This window comes from Helianthus annuus, chromosome 12 (assembly GCF_002127325.2).
Source record: "Helianthus annuus cultivar XRQ/B chromosome 12, HanXRQr2.0-SUNRISE, whole genome shotgun sequence".
NCBI classification, from domain to species: Eukaryota; Viridiplantae; Streptophyta; class Magnoliopsida; order Asterales; family Asteraceae; genus Helianthus; species Helianthus annuus.
Window position 1 is genome coordinate 63,811,425 of NC_035444.2, and position 12,381 is coordinate 63,823,805.

The 12,381-nt window shown below is 34.3% G+C and overlaps 1 long non-coding RNA gene across 2 annotated transcripts; it reads right to left on the minus strand.

Annotated features, from left to right (window-relative positions):
* Window positions 1–8,156: 8,156 nt before the first annotated feature.
* On the minus strand, window positions 8,157–10,704 carry LOC110895161. Of its 2 annotated transcripts, XR_002566962.2 has the most exons (4): window positions 10,333–10,704; window positions 9,233–9,312; window positions 8,600–9,152; window positions 8,157–8,500 (listed from the first exon to the last, which is right to left on the minus strand). It is a non-coding gene; the product is annotated as an uncharacterized LOC110895161 (long non-coding RNA). The 2 variants fall into 2 exon arrangements; XR_002566961.2 differs by lacking the exon at window positions 10,333–10,704 and having other exon boundaries at window positions 9,233–10,276.
* Between the last annotated feature and the right edge of the window lie 1,677 nt (window positions 10,705–12,381).

The window sequence follows — 12,381 nt, forward strand, 5'->3', positions numbered from 1 at the left end:
GATTCCGCTTGTCGAGTAACATGGTGATTCCGCTTGAACTATGTTCAAGGAAATCAGAACTCCTATATATAGGGATGTTCCAAGCGAAATCAGTAGCAGTTGTTTAGTTCATGTTTTCGACGCCGAGGTGCTGTCGAGGTGTCTCCAAGTCTGTAATAGCTTTCTGATCAATATAAGAGACAGTTAATAGTGAATTCAAGCTAAACAAAGACAAAATCAATGAATTCCGCCTCTGATTCTGTCTGAGCACTCTTCTGATCGACTCGTTAGGTCGTTTCATGATCCTACATTACAGCTACACCTTCATTAGGTGAGATCTTAAAAGCAGGATCCATTGGAGTGCGAACCGGAGAACTATCATGAAAATTAAACTTTTTCAATATCTTCTCAATATAATGAGATTGAGAGATAGATATGCCATTGTTCTCCAGTTTGATCCTTATACCAAGGATCACTTCCGCCTCCCCCAAGTCTTTCATATCAAAACAAGACGACAAAAATTTCTTTGTTTCATCAACTTGATCCTGGTCAGTACCGAAGATCAACATGTCATCTACATATAGACAAATTATGACTCCTTTCCTAGAATCATCAAATTTGCTATATACACACTTGTCTGCTCGGTTTAATACAAAACCATTAGACAAAACCACATCATCAAACTTTTGATGCCACTGTTTTGGTGCTTGCTTTAAGCCATATAATGACTTAACTAGCTTACACACCTTATGCTCATTGCCAGGCATAACAAAACCCTCTGGTTGTTTCATATATATCTCCTCATCCAAATCACCATTCAGGAAAGCGGTTTTCACATCCATTTGGTGAATTACAAGATTGTGTATTGCAGCTAAGGCAACCAACAATCTAATAGTGGAAATTCTTGCTACAGGAGCATATGTATCAAAGTAGTCAATTCCTTCCTTTTGTTTAAAGCCTTGGATAACCAATCGTGCTTTAAACTTTTCAATTAAACCATCTACTTTCATCTTCTTCTTGAAGATCCATTTACAACCAAGTGGTTTACACCCAGGGGGTAGATCTGACAGTTTCCAAGTGTTATTCTGCATAATAGAGTCCATCTCATCATTTATAGCTTCTTTCCAGAAAGCTACATCCCGAGATGCCATGGCTTCACTATAGGTTTTAGGATCTTCCTCAATATTGAAGCAATATTGATATTGAATTTTAATTTCATCTCTAGATCCTTCAACCAAATATAGCTGAAAATCATCACCAAATGATTTAGCTTTTCTTGCTCTACCACTCCTCCTAGGTTCCGGAGGAGTATCAAGAGAATCTATTCTCATCATACTCTGCAGTTCTTGCCTCAATAACCGTATGCACTAACACGTAGTCATTTGGTTCTATAACATAGAACCTATGAGCAAATGAATGCTCCGCATACCCAATGCAAATGCAGTCTATACCTCTTTCCCCTATTTCCTTATCTTAGGATCAGTGAGCCTCACCACAGCTCTACAACCCCAAACTCTCAGCTTATGCAGCTCAGGTAGTTTTTTATATCAAAGCTCAAAAGGGGTGGTCTTGTTCCATTTATTTGGAACCCTATTTAGAAAATAGTAGGCTGTCAACATAGCCTCACCCCAAAAGCCCTCACTTAGGCCCGAATAGGACAACATGGTATTAACCATTTCCTTTAAAGTCCTATTTTTCCTTTCCGCCACACCATTTTGTTCCGGTGTGTAAGGAGCTGTGGTATGGTGTATTATTCCAGTAGATTGGAAATACACCGGATCAAAATACTCACCACCTCTGTCCGTATGTAGGGTTTTGATCAACCCACTCCGATGAAGCTCTACTTCTTGTTTATAAATCTTAAACTTTTCAAGAGCTTCATCCTTAGCATGCAACAAATAAACGTAACAAAATCTAGTAGCATCATCTATAAATGTTACTACATATTTTTTATTACCTAGAGATGGTGTAGCATGAAAATCACATAGATCACTATGTATCAAATCTAACACTTTAGTTTCCCTATGAACATGTTGCATGAGAAAGGCTTTTTGGTTATCTTATTCAACTTGCAAACTTGGCATTTATCATTGTTTATGTCAATAGGCGGAATTAAGCTCATTTTAGACATTTCTTTAACTCTTTTATAATGTACATGTCCTAGTCTAGCATGCCATAATTCCGACTCAGTCAAGTTGTTTCTACTACTAGTTGAAGCTATGCAATTTGCATTACTAGTTGAAGGTACCTCATTAACATTACTAGTTGAAGCAACACAAACAGATTCATTCATAAACGAGACATTAACATTCAACATAAACATACCATTACATAGATAACCGAAACCAACAAAGGTACCATGTCTTGACAAGATATACTTGTCACTTTCCAATAATTGTTTGTACCCACAATTATTCAACACAAATGCCACTTAACAGATTCTTTCGAATTCCGGGCACATACAAAACATTGTTCAAAAGTAAACATTTTCCAGAAGTAAAAACAAGATTCACAGTTCCTATTCCCTTGATTGGTTCAGTTGCAACGTTCCCCATCTTGATGATAGATCCGTCTTCGATTGGTTGAAAGTCTTTAAACCAACGAAGATCCTTGCATACATGACTTGTTGCACCCGAATAAACCCACCAAGCAATGTCATCATCCTGCACATAAAATGCCTCAGAAATTAGTGACACATAATTATGAACCGAATTATTAAATTGTACTAAATTCTGACCTTGCTTGCCCGAGTCCTTGGACCTGCTAGAACCAGCCTCATTCTTATTCTTTGAACCGGACTTGTTGTTATTCTTCATCATCTTACAGTCCCTCTTAAAGTGACCAACCTTACCACATTTCCAGCAAGGGTAATTCGGCTTTTTGTTTGAACCCGAATTGTTGTTTCCTTGAAACTTGCGTTTCCCTTTGAACTTACTGTTTCCTTTGGATGATTCACCCGTTTCAACCATGTTCACAGAACTTGATCCAGCCCGTTTCTTTTCATCATTGACCACCACATTTTCCTGCGCTGTCAAGCCTTCTTCAATTCTGAAGTGGCTTCCAAGTTCAACCAAAGTTAACTCTCCTTTCTGATGTTTCAGATTATGTTTAACATCTCTCCAGGAAGGAGGTAACTTGTCAATGATACTGGAAATAGAGATGGATTCATCCATCTTCATATCATGTTGGGCAAACTGCCCAGAATTTGTAACAATTCATGATACTGTTCCATCACAGGCCTTTCATCAACCATTCTGTAATTATTGAAATTACTGACAAGAAACTTCTTACTAGAAGAATCTTCTGCTATGTATTTGGCTTCCAACGTGTCCCACAGAAACTTTGCAGTTTCAACATTTTGATAAACATCAAATAAGGGATCAGACATACCATTCAGAATGTGGCCAAGGCATATATAGTTGTCGTTCTCCCACTTCGACCTCTTCCTGATTTGCTCCAAATTGCCCTCCTCCAGTATCTTCGGGATTGGAGTAGTCAACACGTACACAACCTTCAACGAAGTCAGAAGAAAGTGAATCTTCGTCTGCCATCTTCGGAAGTCCTGCCCTTCGAACTTCTCCAGTTTGTCAACCTTGCTTGTCATATCCTTCATCGATCTGCTTGCCATCTTCACAGAAATTAATTTGATCTTTGTTGGGAATTTTAGTTTGCCGGATGATCAGAGAGGCGTGTAATCACTCTCATATCAAATTATTTCGGTGGTTCACCCGAATAATTCAGTCAGATACAACTCTGATTTTATGAGAAATTGAACCAGGGTATGTTCATATGTGTGAATTTTCGAACCAGGAAGATGATCAAAACTGTGTGTACGAATTTTGGGGATGTTTTCAGATAACTGCCTCTGGCAGTTATATTTCAATTTAATTAAATTGCATTAAAAACATGCCTTAATTTTTGTCTGAAAAATTAGGACGAATTTTCACAAATTTTATTTTCTCGACCCCAGCCAAGGGCTCTGCCCCTTGAACCCCGCCAAAGGCTGCCGCCCCTTGGACCCTGCTCCTAGGAGCGCTGCCCCCTTGGAACCCCGTAGAGTACGGGCTCCGCCCGTACACTTCGAATTATAATAACTTAAACAAGCGTGCACTCGCGCACCTCTTAACTTGCTTGATGTGTATTATTATTCGTTTTGATCACCAAGTCAATCCCCGATTACACTAAAATATCTAACAATTTTGTTATTAGTTTTACCTCTTTAAGTTTGTATCTAAATGAGATAATTGGATAAACTAAAAATGCTTTTTAATAAAAATGAGGTGAAAATTACCGGTCTTCAATAGTACAATTGTATCATCGAGCCGGCGTCTTGGTCATCTAGAATCTCTTTTATAATATAGTTTCTCCATATTAATAAAATTTATCTTAGTCATTGTTAAATTTCATAAGCATTTAACTTGGAACAAAGGAGAATAATTTATATAATCAACAAATTTAAAAGACGTAAAAGTCTTTAGTGGGTTCTGGGTAGATAAAAGGGGAATATATAAAATGTGATACTGATGTCTGTAGAATTTCCTCTAAAGATACTTGTATCTTTCAAGAAGATGAAAAGTAGTCAAGTAGATATTGTTTGATACTGGGGTGTTTACGGTTTGGTTGGCTTTGATAAAAAAAAAAGTTTTATAATAGTTTCAGACAATGAGAAACAAACTGTCTGGTGGGTTTTGTTTTACTCGTTTGTCGATAAGAACCATTTTTTAAATCCCTAGTTTGTACTAGAATTTTTTATGATACAGATTTTTTAGAACCATTTTAGAACCATTACTAAAATTATACAGATTTTTTATGAACATGCTACATACAGATGGCTACAAATACAAAAAAAAAAAAAAATGAAAAAACCTTTAAATAATAATGTTAAACGTCTGGCTCAAGATTCCAACATAGTTGAAGTGTTAAACCAACAAACCTAAAGTCCTAAACCATATGACACTCAAACTTGTCGAACCAATAGACTTGTTTCGGTTTGGACGGCGGAGTAGTTTCTACACATTATGAACCCTAGTTGATACTTACACTTGTTTTGAAAGCTATAGATATTTTTGTTATCATCCATTTACAACAACCAATTATTATATATCATACAAGACTGTTTTACCGTAAAGAATCATGAACAAATCTACTTATTTTTTTAATTTTAAGTATTTTACCGTAAGGAGTGGTTTCTACACATTATGAACCTTAGTTGATACTTGATTCACCCTCAAGATGTCAGTAGTTGATACTTACATTTGTTTTGAAAGTTAATTATAGATATTTTTGTTATCATCCATTTTCAACAACAAATATTATATATATTATATATCATACAAGACTGTTGTTATCGTAAAAAGAATCGTGAACAAATATATCTTTTTTAAGTATTTTACCTTACTGTGTCGTTTACTAACTCAACAAACATTGTTTGATACATGTTTCTTATAAATTTATCAGTTACGTCAAAATTTAACTCAGCTACAACCGTCAAGTTCAAAACAATTATTAACCCTAATAACGTTTGAAAACATGTCTTTTCAATTTATTTAACGATAATTTCGATTAATATAAATTAAGTTTTCCTACCCGTGGATTTCACGGGCTATAGCATAGTATATCACCTTAAAAAAACCGTGAATTTTCTTAAACAAATATATGATAAAACCGTTATCAAATTAGTGTAGGGTTCAAATGAGAAGAATTTTTTTGTAAAAAGAAAAAAGAAAAAGTTTCAACCAATAAGAATACTTCATTTTACTTCATTTAATATTTGCATTTAATTTTAATATAAGTGTATATTAGTAAAGTTACATAAATCATTAATTTGTATTCTTCCCCTTTAATAACTAACTAAATTAAATTTGTAACTCCTTTTCAAAATATATATTTTTTCCAAATTAAAAAAAAAACAACTTAATTTAAAGTGTAGAATAAATTACTAGTTGTCTAGGATAAATTACGAGTTGTGTAGGATATATTTCGAGGTGTGTATGATAAATTTCAACTGTGTAGGATAAAATTCTATAATGTGTAGGGTATATGTAGGAAAATTTTGATATATTTAGGTTTTGTAGATTATATATAAGATAACTAATGATTTGTTGACTAATTAATTAAAGAGAGAAAAATTAATGATATAAGTTATAAATGAAATAGTATTTTACTAATATGCCCTTTATTCTTTTTATTCTCACATTAAAATTCTTCTCAAATTAACCTTCCCCTATCAATTTAAAACATAAAATTATGTTTAACGTAACTTACTGATTCAAATTCTTATGTATTAGATACAAACCGTTATCAATTGTTGTAACTTAGTTTTTGTATACTTTTACATGAAAATCAAATAAGTTTTTTCAAATGTTACTGAAATATCAAAGAAAATAATAATGGATCATAGATGAACCTGACGTGAATGAAATGGTAAGAAATCCTCTTGGTCTTTGTATATATTATATTATATTTTTAACATATTGTATTATTTATTATTTATTATTAGCATATTTTATACTCTCCCAGTCTCTCTCTGTCTATATATATTATGTTGAATGAGTTTATGAGCATCAAGAGAGAAGTCTAGATGGAGATTGTCTTTAGGCATTGTTTATCTTCCGTTATGACAAATTACAAGCTATTCTTGTTATTTTTCCTAATTGTTAATGTTGTTGCAACAAGAATACAAAATATTACGAGTGACGCATCTAGTATTGGTGTTATTCTGGATATGACATCTCGAGTGGGCAAAGAAGCTAGTAGGGGTGTGCATGGGTCGGTTTGGGTCGGTTTTGGGTCATAACCATAACCATAACCGAGATGTCGGTTATGGAAAAGTCATAACCATAACCGCTCGGTTATGGCGGTTTCGGTTATGGCGGTTTTGATGGTTATGGTGGTCGGTTATGGGTCGGTTAACCATGAACTTTGGTCTAGCTATATTTAGCTCAAAACAATATTATCTATAAATATTAATACTTTTAATCACCGAATAAAAAGATATATAATAAATTCAAACGAAACTAATAATGAATTATGAATGATAAACAACAAACAACAGTTAAACAAAACTAAACTACTTTTTTAAAACTTTACTATATTGTAATTGACAGAAAAGGTTAAATAATGAGTAATACATAACAGCAGAAATAGTTAATACAAACAGAAACAGAAAAATACATAACAGCAGTCTATGGCTTTATTTTATGCAGTCGATAAACACAGTAATAAGTAACCGTGGGCGGGATTTTGGAATAAGCGATCTTTTTATTGGGTCTAATTCGATGGTCCTTTGGTATTCCCAGGCTCCAGCAATTTGATTAAGTCATTAATAATAATATATATATATATAATATATATTATACAATAGCGAACCGGTTATGCTATGGGTCGGTTATATGGGTCGGTTAACCATCACTTTACTAACTAGCGGGTCGGTTCGGTTATGGCGGTTATAGGAAACGTAGAAAACCATAACCGACCCATGATTTTCGGTTTTCAAAAAATTAAAAACCGACCCATCGGTTTTCAATTCGGTTCGGTTTTTTCGGTTCGGTTTTTTCGGTTATTTCGGTTATGGGTCGGTTAATTCGGTTTTATGCACACCCCTAGAAGCTAGAGTTGCCATGGAAATTGCCATAAATAATTTCAATTCAAAAATAGAGAAAAATCTGACACTTTACACAAGAAACTCGCATGGAAACATAGTTCAAGCAATCCGTGATGGTAAATTATCTCATTCCTTTACTTATGATTAACTTGCTGACAAAATGTTAATATGAAATCTTAATTGAATTCTTTAAATAACGTATTAAATTGGCTGGATATGATCGCTTGAGCTTGAATTTGATGTCTTACTTTGTACTAGTAGGTAACCCGCGCGTTGCGGCGGGACAAAAAATTGAATCAAACTATATCCATGCTTTAGGATGTAAAATTCATCCCGATAAAACAGATCGAAAATCAAATGCCTTGATCCCACCTCTAGACCCATGCTTTAGGATGTAAAATTCATCCCAATAAAACAGATCGAAAACCAAATGCCTTGATCCCACATCTCGACACATTAATTCAATACTACTAATTAAACATGAATTCAATTCCACAAAGGCACTGCATTGTCTACCAAGAGCAAGCATGTGAGAATGGTAGAATGGTCTTTTGGCAAAAAAAAAAAAAAAAAAAAAAAAAAAACTGATCTATCTTACAAACACACATAAAGCTCACACATGTTATGCTATATCACTAAGCAAATAACAACCAAATCTGAATCTTATAATTGTACTCAACGAATTTACATAAAAATCAGATCTTGGTTATTATTGACTCCTACAGCTCATTAAACTTAATAAATTTAAGAAAAAAAACAAGTGAGCTCGTTAAAAATCACCTAAATTGCAAAGTGGCGCATGGGTGTATAAAAGAAAAAAATAAACTAATCTGGTAGCTAGATTAGCGTACGTACTACGCCCTCCATATACGTACATTTCTTGCTTGCAGAACCCGAACCCGTAATCTTTTCAAATAACTGCAAAATTCGAATAAAAACGAACCATTAGAATTTACTTTAACCAAAGAATAACTCAATATGAGAGATTTATTAAATAAAATCTAGTTAAATTCTTACATCGAAGATTTAGAATGGGGCAGAATGGAATCACTTGCAGATGGATTGAGTTGCTCGTGGGTAAATACTAAACCAGTTTCAATTGTCTGAGAACGCTAGGAAGTGTTTCCGAAAAGTTGGATCCAAAATACCAAACCAATTTTGAAGTTTAGATTGGTCTGGTTCTTGGTTTCGCCATTCTTAGATTTCTGGTTGCGGTTCAGTACAGGACAGGTCAAGTGGCAACTGAGAAATGCCCTTTACCTATTTCTAGGAGAACGGGTGAAAGTGTCGCCTCTAGAATACTAAAAATGTTATTTTAGTTGAAATACAAGCGTCAAGATCCTTGGCTTTTAATCCAAGGAGACTGACTCTAACATTTTCGACCGGTGTTTGATCCACAAGTAACCCAACGCTTTGATATCCTCCACAACCTTGCTCACAAAGACCTGATCGTTATTATAAATAACTCTGTTCCATAGCCGCCACTGTTTTCGCAACTGAGAGCACGCGCACTGTTGGATTGATGAAAACATCTTTAACATTTTCTTGCTCAGCATTACTCTTTTCGCAACTAAGAGCACACACATTTTTGGATTGTTAGACATTTAAAACAAACTGAACAATGAGAAGTTAAAAAAAGAAATATGGTACCTGGTAGCATGATATTGCATGTGCTTTAAAAAAGAGTCTTAGAAGCTCAACCTCCATGTACAAGGAATCAAATCGATCGCCTTTAAATAGCAATAAAAAGTAGAGTTTGTGAATCAAAGGTGTGTTACATTCATTCCAAAGTTCACTTATTTCTCTTCTTTGTTTATCAAAAACCAAAGACCACTCTTTTTCAGGATCTAGGATCTATGGGCTCATTGCATTGAACAAGTTAATTTCAACAAACAAAAACCTAAGAAAGAGGGATTAGGAACCAGCAGATTCATGGTGTAGCCTACTGTTGGGACACATAACCTTTGTGAGGGAGGCCAAGAAAAAAAACATGGTCCAAACTGATATAATGGCTGGTTCTCATTTTTTGGGTTCAGAAATGACAGAACATAGTTTCTTATATTTGATATTAAGAAACTATACCAGGACTCACACATGCACAGAGACCTTGTGACAATCAAACTAAACATTTTGGCTAGCTAATATTATAACTTACAGAATCATGCATACTACATGCAATGGTGTATGTGCTAAACCCCAAAGGAGAAACACATGCTATAAACTCAACTATATGTAACCACAAAAAGTAGACCTTCACAACAGATACTCAAGTTGCAAATTTCTTTCCAATCTTGAAGCACCACTTAGCTTAACACCTGGATTTACTTCAGCATCCAAAAAAAAAAAAAACTAAAATATCATTAATGAAGTGTATATTAAATTATAAGGTTTGATTCATTTTTATGCACCAAAGTCACCTCAAATTCTCTCACGAGCATTTTATCGAGCATGTGGTATGCAAGTTTTGAATTAAATCTAGTAATAAGAATTTAACCAGTTCACCTGCACAATACATGTTTCACCAATATTCACCATACAAACCATCATTCCTAGTACAAAATTATGTAGTATTTTTTTTTACAAAAATCAAAACTGGTTTGAAAGTATAAAATAACATACCTGTTAAATACATAGATGCAAAGATTAAAAAAAGAATCACCAATCAAAAAGCAAGAAAGCAAAACTTAGGATCTTTAAATGTAGATTAACTTGACTGAATAATCAAGAAGAATTAGAGAAATTAGACAAACCTCAATGATCATTAAATCTTTTGACGTATACGAAACTACTTTCTGAAAAGATAAAAGGAATAGAAGTCCTCCCCCATCTCCTGACGTATACGAATTTTGTTTGTTCTATTACCACCACCACTGGCATTACTTCCACCTCTGCTGAATGGTGCTTTCAATTCTCTTCCATGTTGCGATATTTAGCCTTTAATAGTGCTGTATTTAGAGACTTAATTAAGGAGGGATTTGGAAGATCGCTCATGGAATTGTTCGGTTTCTTTCTCAACAATAACTTTAGTAACTCCAATCGTCCGAGAAGTAATGGGTTGCCTTTTGGGTTACAACCGTTGCCAAGTGCAACATCAAAATATCCAGTAACTGAAGGGTGCTTGAGGGGCAAAATTGGTAGTAAAGGATGAAATATCAGGGAATGATGAAGACCCTTAGTCTGCCGTCTTAAAATTGTATAGGTAAATTACTTTTATATCCATAGGAAATGCTTATATATAGTATATAGATATGTTGTACAAGGCGGTTCTGGAATTCATTACCGTATATGACTACAAAAATTGGCCCCTAAAATATATACTAAAAAAATTAATAATATAACAATAATTTTGAGAGTAAATTGTCAAAATCGTCCCTAAGGTTTGGGCATGTTTGCCATTTTCATCCAAAACAACTTTTTTGTTCAATATAGTCCTTTACTTTTAGGACTTTTTGCCATTTTCATTCAAACATCTAATTTTCTTTATTTTATCTATCAAACATTTGGATGAAAATGACAAAAAATCCCAAATTTCACCGACGATTTTGGCAAAAAAGTTAGACGTTTGAATGAAATGACAAAAAATCCAAAAAATAAGGAATATATGGTAAAAAAAAAGTTGTTTTGAATGAAAATGAAAAACATGCCCAAGCCTGAGGGACGATTTTGGCAATTTACTTTAATTTTGATATCAGTAAATAAAACAAAACTTTTGTAACTAGCAAAAAATTAATTACGTTTTAGATTTAAAACATATTTAGGTAGTTCGGTTAAGATCATGTGTAGTGGTGAGTGAAGATAATGGTCCTCTCTTGGGCATGATTCACCATGTGGCGGTCCAGTTAGCATTGGAGCATTATAGGGCATTTGGTTTAAATGTGTGTAGTGGTATAAGGCCCAATAATGCCCCATTCATGATTACCTAATTATTTTTTTTTTGTTTTTTTTCTTAAATTAAAACTAATAATATATTTTATTAAATAAAATATTACGTTACTAAAAATAAATAAAAAAACGGAAAAATGCTAAAAAACACATAAAATCTATAGTCCGTATGTGTCATGGATTTGTTGCCGACGCATTTCCGCTAGATCAACGCGTCTTCTACGAGGTGATCGATCGGTTTAGACAAAAATTATATGTCTTTCTCCATTTGTCTGATTCTTGTAGCGCGACAAGTTTTTGTTTTCGACATTTCTTTCTTACATTGTCTCCAAACACCTATGGCCGAGGTCTCGTATGTTTTGTAGGCGTCAGTTCATCTTTTCGAAATCTTGTTTCATTTGAAAATTTGCCGAAGACGACTCCGCCTTTCCCCCTTTTTCCCCACTTCTTCTACAATGCGGTCGGGCCAACTCCACTTCCTCATCCTCGTCGTCCAAACTAATGTGTAAGTCGACGTTTCGAACATCGGAAGTGGGTGTTTCCGGATCAACTGGGGATGATGTTTTGGACCGTTTTGCTTTACATCTACCACTAGACGTCATGCTCGGTACGTTAGACCATTGAGGACTTCCACGTAGAAGTTTGATAGTTTGCTACAAAAAATAAAACAAATATATTGTTATATCTTAAAAATTATTGTACCAAAAATAATATAATACAAACTATTTAAAAAAATATCATACTATTTAAAATGGTAAATAACGCTTACCAACTTGGGGATCCTCCGAGATGTCGAGTCACGCTCGTGCTAACGCGTGCTACTCATTTTTCGACCAAGGTTGGTAGGTTCGATTCCTGCGTGGAGCGTTAGGCTCTTTTTTTAAGAGACCGTTTATCACGTTGAGACGCCTCAGCTA